Source organism: Oncorhynchus tshawytscha, unplaced genomic scaffold (genome assembly GCF_018296145.1).
Source record: "Oncorhynchus tshawytscha isolate Ot180627B unplaced genomic scaffold, Otsh_v2.0 Un_contig_1515_pilon_pilon, whole genome shotgun sequence".
In the NCBI taxonomy this organism is placed as follows: domain Eukaryota; kingdom Metazoa; phylum Chordata; class Actinopteri; order Salmoniformes; family Salmonidae; genus Oncorhynchus; species Oncorhynchus tshawytscha.
In genome coordinates, this window is record NW_024609595.1 from 189,651 (window position 1) to 197,500 (window position 7,850).

Genomic DNA, 7,850 nt, shown 5'->3' on the forward strand with positions numbered 1-7,850 from the left:
TCAGTGGTCTAAGGCTGTGATTCAGTGGTCTGAGGCAGTGATTCAGTGGTCTAAGGCAGTGATTCAGTGGTCTAAGGCAGTGATTCAGTGGTCTGAGGCAGTGATTCAGTGGTCTAAGGCAGTGATTCAGTGGTCTAAGGCAGTGATTCAGTGGTCTGAGGCAGTGATTCAGTGGTCTGAGGCAGTGATTCAGTGGTCTGAGGCAGTGATTCAGTGGTCTGAGGCAGTGATTCAGTGGTCTGAGGCAGTGATTCAGTGGTCTGAGGCAGTGATTCAGTGGTCTGAGGCAGTGATTCAGTGGTCTAAGGCAGTGATTCAGTGGTCTAAGGCAGTGATTCAGTGGTCTAAGGCAGTGTCACTAGGAGTGATTCAGTGGTCTAAGGCAGTGATTCAGTGGTCTGAGGCAGTGATTCAGTGGTCTAAGGCAGTGATTCAGTGGTCTGAGGCAGTGATTCAGTGGTCTAAGGCAGTGATTCAGTGGTCTAAGGCAGTGATTCAGTGGTCTAAGGCAGTGATTCAGTGGTCTAAGGCAGTGAGTCAGATTCAGTGGTCTAAGGCAGTGATTCAGTGGTCTAAGGCTGTGATTCAGTGGTCTAAGGCTGTGATTCAGTGGTCTAAGGCAGTGATTCAGTGGTCTAAGGCAGTGATTCAGTGGTCTAAGGCAGTGATTCAGTGGTCTAAGGCAGTGATTCAGTGGTCTGAGGCAGTGATTCAGTGGTCTGAGGCAGTGATTCAGTGGTCTGAGGCAGTGATTCAGTGGTCTGAGGCAGTGATTCAGTGGTCTGAGGCAGTGATTCAGTGGTCTGAGGCAGTAAGGCAGTGATTCAGTGGTCTAAGGCAGTGATTCAGTGGTCTGAGGCTGTGATTCAGTGGTCTAAGGTTGTGATTCAGTGGTCTGAGGCAGTGATTCAGTGGTCTAAGGCAGTGATTCAGTGGTCTGAGGCAGTGATTCAGTGGTCTAAGGCAGTGATTCAGTGGTCTGAGGCAGTGATTCAGTGGTCTAAGGCAGTGATTCAGTGGTCTAAGGCAGTGATTCAGTGGTCAGTGATTCAGTGGCTAAGGCAGTGATTCAGTGGTCTGAGGCAGTGATTCAGTGGTCTGAGGCAGTGATTCAGTGGTCTGAGGCAGTGATTCAGTGGTCTAAGGCAGTGATTCAGTGGTCTAAGGCAGTGATTCAGTGGTCAGGCAGTGATTCAGTGGTCTAAGGCAGTGATTCAGTGGTCTAAGGCAGTGATTCAGTGGTCTAAGGCAGTGATTCAGTGGTCTAAGGCAGTGATTCAGTGGTCTAAGGCAGTGATTCAGTGGTCTAAGGCAGTGATTCAGTGGTCTAAGGCTGTGATTCAGTGGTCTGAGGCTGTGATTCAGTGGTCTGAGGCAGTGATTCAGTGGTCTGAGGCAGTGATTCAGTGGTCTAAGGCAGTGATTCAGTGGTCTGAGGCAGTGATTCAGTGGTCTAAGGCAGTGATTCAGTGGTCTGAGGCAGTGATTCAGTGGTCTGAGGCAGTGATTCAGTGGTCTAAGGCAGTGATTCAGTGGTCTGAGGCAGTGATTCAGTGGTCTGAGGCTGTGATTCAGTGGTCTGAGGCTGTTCATTCAGTGGTCTGAGGCAGTGATTCAGTGGTCTAAGGCAGTGATTCAGTGGTCTGAGGCAGTGATTCAGTGGTCTAAGGCAGTGATTCAGTGGTCTAAGGCTGTGATTCAGTGGTCTGAGGCAGTGATTCAGTGGTCTGAGGCAGTGATTCAGTGGTCTAAGGCAGTGATTCAGTGGTCTGAGGCAGTGATTCAGTGGTCTGAGGCAGTGATTCAGTGGTCTGAGGCAGTGATTCAGTGGTCTGAGGCAGTGATTCAGTGGTCTGAGGCAGTGATTCAGTGGTCTGAGGCTGTGATTCAGTGGTCTGAGGCAGTGATTCAGTGGTCTAAGGCAGTGATTCAGTGGTCAGTGATTCAGTGGTCTAAGGCAGTGATTCAGTGGTCTGAGGCAGTGATTCAGTGGTCTGAGGCAGTGATTCAGTGGTCTGAGGCAGTGATTCAGTGGTCTGAGGCAGTGATTCAGTGGTCTAAGGCAGTGATTCAGTGGTCTGAGGCAGTGATTCAGTGGTCTAAGGCAGTGATTCAGTGGTCTGAGGCAGTGATTCAGTGGTCAGGCAGTGATTCAGTGGTCTAAGGCAGTGATTCAGTGGTCTAAGGCAGTGATTCAGTGGTCTGAGGCAGTGATTCAGTGGTCTAAGGCAGTGATTCAGTGGTCTGAGGCAGTGATTCAGTGGTCTGAGGCAGTGATTCAGTGGTCTAAGGCAGTGATTCAGTGGTCTGAGGCAGTGATTCAGTGGTCTGAGGCAGTGATTCAGTGGTCTGAGGCAGTGATTCAGTGGTCTGAGGCAGTGATTCAGTGGTCTAAGGCAGTGATTCAGTGGTCTAAGGCAGTGATTCAGTGGTCTGAGGCAGTGATTCAGTGGTCTGAGGCAGTGATTCAGTGGTCTGAGGCAGTGATTCAGTGGTCTGAGGCAGTGATTCAGTGGTCTAAGGCAGTGATTCAGTGGTCAGGTGTGATTCAGTAAGAGGCAGTGATTCAGTGGTCTAAGGCTGTGATTCAGTGGTCTGAGGCAGTGATTCAGTGGTCTGAGGCAGTGATTCAGTGGTCTGAGGCAGTGATTCAGTCTGGTGATTCTGAGGCAGTGATTCAGTGGTCTGAGGCAGTGATTCAGTGGTCTGAGGCAGTGATTCAGTGGTCTGAGGCAGTGATTCAGTGGTCTGAGGCAGTGATTCAGTGGTCTGAGGCAGTGATTCAGTGGTCTGAGGCAGTGATTCAGTGGTCTGAGGCAGTGATTCAGTGGTCTGAGGCAGTGATTCAGTGGTCTGAGGCAGTGATTCAGTGGTCTGAGGCAGTGATTCAGTGGTCTGAGGCAGTGATTCAGTGGTCTGAGGCAGTGATTCAGTGGATTCAGTGGTCTGAGGCAGTGATTCAGTGGTCTGAGGCAGTGATTCAGTGGTCTGTGAAGGCAGTGATTCAGTGGTCTAAGGCTGTGATTCAGTGGTCTGAGGCAGTGATTCAGTGGTCTAAGGCAGTGATTCAGTGGTCTGAGGCAGTGATTCAGTGGTCTGAGGCAGTGATTCAGTGGTCTGAGGCAGTGATTCAGTGGTCTAAGGCAGTGATTCAGTGGTCAAGGCAGTGATTCAGTGGTCTGTGATTCAGTGGTCTAAGGCAGTGATTCAGTGGTCTGAGGCAGTGATTCAGTGGTCTGAGGCAGTGATTCAGTGGTCTGAGGCAGTGATTCAGTGGTCTAAGGCTGTGATTCAGTGGTCTAAGGCTGTGATTCAGTGGTCTGAGGCAGTGATTCAGTGGTCTGAGGCAGTGCTAGCTGTGCCACTAGAGATTCTGGGTTCAAGTCCAGGTTCTGTCGCAGCAGGCCGCAACCGGGAGACCTATGGGGGCGGCGCACAATTGGCCCAGCGTCGTCCGGGTTACGGGAGGGTTTTGACCGGCTGGGATGTCCTTGTCCCATCGCGCTCCTGTGACGGGCCCGGGCGCAGTGCACGCTGACCAGGTATAACGGTGTTTCCTCCGATACATTGGTGCGTTTGGCTTCCGGGTTGGATGTGCGTTGTGTCAAAGAAGCAGTGCGGGCTTGGTTGGGGTCGTGTTTCGGAGGACACACGGCTCTCGACCTTCGCCTCTCCCGAGTCCGTACGGGAGTTGCAGCGATGAGACAAGACTGTAACTACCAATTAGAAAAAAAGGGGTGAAGAAATGGTTTTTATTTCACCTTTATTTAACCAGGTTTCTTCGTCTTCTTCGTCTAATTTACCAGATGAACACAGAGATCAGTTTGTTATGTATTTATTCTGTTTTACAAGCATCATTCGTACCAACATTCATCGATTTTCAATACTAAGTTTGTCCGTTTTTTTCAAAAACATTTTTTTTTTTTTTTTTTACAAAGACATAAATATATGATAGAATACAATACAGTATAAACTGTATAAAATACAAAATAAAATGGATATACTTATTTAAAATGATAATCACAAAAGAGACGAAACCAGAAAATGGGATCTTTTGACAACGAGGCAAAAAACACCAGCATGAACTTAAAACAGCTGAACACCAATGATATTATTGTTGTCCGTCTCAAAACCGTTCCCCCTCTGTCGTACACTAGTTTACAGTACACTAGTTTATAGTGCACTAGTTTATAGTGCACTAGTTTACAGTACACTAGTTTATAGTGCACTAGTTTACAGTACACTATTTTATAGTGCACTACAAGGGGAAAAAAAACGACATCATCGGAGACGCAGCTAATGGCTATGTCAGAAATGGGCGTCGCCGGAGACGCAGCCAATGGCTATGTCAGAAATGGGCGTCGCCAGAGACGCAGCCAATGGCTATGTCAGAAATGGGCGTCGCCGGAGACGCAGCCAATGGCTACTTCAGAAACTACATCACCGGAGACGCAGCCAATGGCTACATCAGAAACTACATCACCGGAGACGCAGCCAATGGCTACATCAGAAACTACATCACCGGAGACGCAGCCAATGGCTGTGTCAGAAACGGCACCCTATTCCCTATATAGTGAACTCCTTTTGACCAGAGCCCTACAGGGCCCTTCGTAGGGAATAGGATGGCATTTTGAACGTAGACATTATGTATATTAGGTAAGTACGTACGCAGGTCGCTTTTGGGTCCAAATTTTGTTGTTTTTTTGGGGGGGCCTGAACAACCAAACTACGGAAAGCTGGAAGGCACATATCTGAGGAAGCATGAGACCTTCAGATGAAGGGAAGTGTCCCCAACAGCACCCTAATTCCCTTACGGTGCACTACCGTTTGACCAGAGCCCTTTTGACCACTATATATTTAGTGCACTAGCGCACGAGTGACCTTTTCCAACACCAAATAGGGAATGGGGTGCCATTTTGGAACGTAACCCGGGCAACAGGAAGAAGAGAGACAGTAGAGGGAGGGTGAGGCAGTGAAACAGGAAGAAGGAGAGAGACAGTAGAGGGAGGGTAAGGCAGTGAAACAGGAAGGAGAGAGACAGTAGAGGGAGGGTAAGGCAGTGAAACAGGAAGAAGGGAGACAGTAGAGGGAGGGTTCGAGGCAGTGAAACAGGAAGTGTTAAGGCCAACTGATCATCTAAAAACAGGATGCCCAAACTGTTATAAGACATACAACCTGACCAATAAAAACAGAGTATTCAATATCAACATGACCAATCGGTAATCTTCTGTTGTCATATTCCAGCCCACTAATATAGATATCTGTCACCAAGGTTAGAGAATTATATTAAAACAAGGCATGTTATTGACCCCAAGGTTAGAGAATTATATTAAAACAAGGCTTGTTATTGACCCCAAGGTTAGAGAGAATTATATTAAAACAAGGCTTGTTATTGACCCCAAGGTTAGAGAGAATTATATTAAAACAAGGCTTGTTATTGACCCCAAGGTTAGAGAATTACATTAAAACAAGGCTTGTTATTGACCCCAAGGATAGAGAATTACATTAAAACAAGGCTTGTTATTGACCCCAAGGTTAGAGAATTACATTAAAACAAGGCTTGTTATTGACCCCAAGGTTAGAGAATTATATTAAAACAAGGCTTGTTATTGACCCCAAGGTTAGAGAGAATTACATTAAAACAAGGCTTGTTATTGACCCCAAGGTTAGAGAGAATGACATTAAAACAAGGCTTGTTATTGACCCCAAGGTTAGAGAGAATGACATTAAAACAAGGCTTGTTATTGACCCCAAGGTTAGAGAGAATTATATTAAAACAAGGCTTGTTATTGACCCCAAGGTTAGAGAATTACATTAAAACAAGGCTTGTTATTGACCAAGGTTAGAGAGAATGACATTAAAACAAGGCTTGTTATTGACCCCAAGGTTAGAGAATTATATTAAAACAAGGCTTGTTATTGACCAAGGTTAGAGAGAATGACATTAAAACAAGGCTTGTTATTGACCCCAAGGTTAGAGAGAATGACATTAAAACAAGGCTTGTTATTGACCCCAAGGTTAGAGAGAATGACATTAAAACAAGGCTTGTTATTGACCCCAAGGTTAGAGAGAATGACATTAAAACAAGGCTTGTTATTGACCCCAAGGTTAGAGAGAATGACATTAAAACAAGGCTTGTTATTGACCAAGGTTAGAGAGAATGACATTAAAACAAGGCTTGTTATTGACCAAGGTTAGAGAGAATGACATTAAAACAAGGCTTGTTATTGACCCCAAGGTTAGAGAGAATGACATTAAAACAAGGCTTGTTATTGACCCCAAGGTTAGAGAGAATGACATTAAAACAAGGCTTGTTATTGACCCCAAGGTTAGAGAGAATGACATTAAAACAAGGCTTGTTATTGACCCCAAGGATAGAGAGAATTATATTAAAACAAGGCTTGTTGTCATCCTTCATCTTCCTCCATTAGACATTGTAGTTATTATTATTATTATTATTATAAACACAATATATACATGTATGTTACAGGAATATACAGGGTGTTAATGCTCCTCATGTCTCAATATAAATCAGTATGTTCAAGCATTCAGGGAGTCGGCGGCTTTGGCTTGCGGAGGGGTTTCATTACCTAAAACAGGGTGAAAAGTCAAAAAACAGGAACAGGAAATACATCACCATAGAACTAAAGGCCGATAAAAGACAGAAGAAGAGGTCAAAAAGAAGGTTGACAGTCCAGTGGGCCCATTGTCACTAGGATGTACGACTAGGGAGAGGGACCATAGACTTAGACAGACCTCTATGGTGCAGCACATGCTGTCACACAAGACATTGTCGCACAGGTGCAAAGCAGAGCCCTCTAGCTAGCTCTATGGGAGAAACAGGCCAGGCTAGGAGAGGCCAGCTCCTCTTAGCTCTATGGGAGAAACAGGCCAGGCCAGGACAGGAGAGGCCAGCTCCTCTTAGCTCTATGGGAGAAACAGGCCAGGCCAGGAGAGGCCAGCTCCTCTTAGCTCTATGGGAGAAACAGGCCAGTTCCTCTTAGCTCTATGGGAGAAACAGGCCAGGCCAGGACAGGACAGGCCAGGACAGGACAGGCCAGCTCCTCTTAGCTCTATGGGAGAAACAGGCCAGGCCAGGACAGGCCAGGCCAGCTCCTCTTAGCTCTATGGGAGAAACAGGCCAGGCCAGGAGAGGCCAGCTCCTCTTAGCTCTATGGGAGAAACAGGCCAGTTCCTCTTAGCTCTTTGGGAGAAACTGGCCAGGCCAGGACAGGATAGGGCCAGCTCCTCTTAGCTCTATGGGAGAAACAGGCCAGGCCAGGACAGGCCATCGGGCCAGCTCCTCTTAGCTCTATGGGAGAAACAGGCCAGGCCAGGAGGGGCCAGCTCCTCTTAGCTCTATGGGAGAAACGGGCCAGCTCCTCTTAGCTCTATGGGAGAAACAGGCCGGGACAGGAGAGCTCCTCTTAGCTCAGAGCCGCCCCACTACATACTAAATGGCAGGACTCTGCTCTATCTATCTATCTATCTATCTATCTATCTATCTATCTATCTATCTATCTATCTATCTATCTATCTATCAATCAATCAATCAATTGTTGATACATCTCATCTTCTCCTCCTCCTCTTGATTGGGGGAGTAACTCAAGAGTCATTTAGCTTTCACACCCTCTTCCTCTTCCTGGGACACATCCTGTTTCCATCCCTCCTCCATCTCCCTGTCCCTTCCTCTCCCTCAGCCTGCGTTCATTCCATCCTCCACCCTCTTCCTCTTCCTCTTCCTGGGACACATCCTGTTTCCCTCCCTCCATCAGCCTGCGTTCATTCCATCCTCCTCTTCCTCTTCCTGGGACACATCCTGTTTCCCTCCCTCCCTCAGCCTGCGTTCA

At 47.1% G+C, this 7,850-nt stretch overlaps 1 long non-coding RNA gene and 1 pseudogene across 3 annotated transcripts; one reads left to right on the top strand and one right to left on the bottom strand.

Annotated features, from left to right (window-relative positions):
- Nucleotides 1-4,307: 4,307 nt before the first annotated feature.
- Nucleotides 4,308-6,652, top strand: LOC121845230. 3 transcript variants are annotated; one of them, XR_006082459.1, is made up of 3 exons: nucleotides 4,308-5,800; nucleotides 5,842-5,886; nucleotides 5,928-6,652. It is a non-coding gene; the product is annotated as an uncharacterized LOC121845230 (long non-coding RNA). The 3 variants fall into 3 exon arrangements; XR_006082457.1 differs by having other exon boundaries at nucleotides 4,308-5,886; XR_006082458.1 differs by lacking the exon at nucleotides 5,842-5,886.
- A 1,146-nt stretch (nucleotides 6,653-7,798) lies between these two features.
- The window catches only part of LOC121845231, a 40,830-nt pseudogene continuing 40,778 nt past the window's right edge, over nucleotides 7,799-7,850 (bottom strand).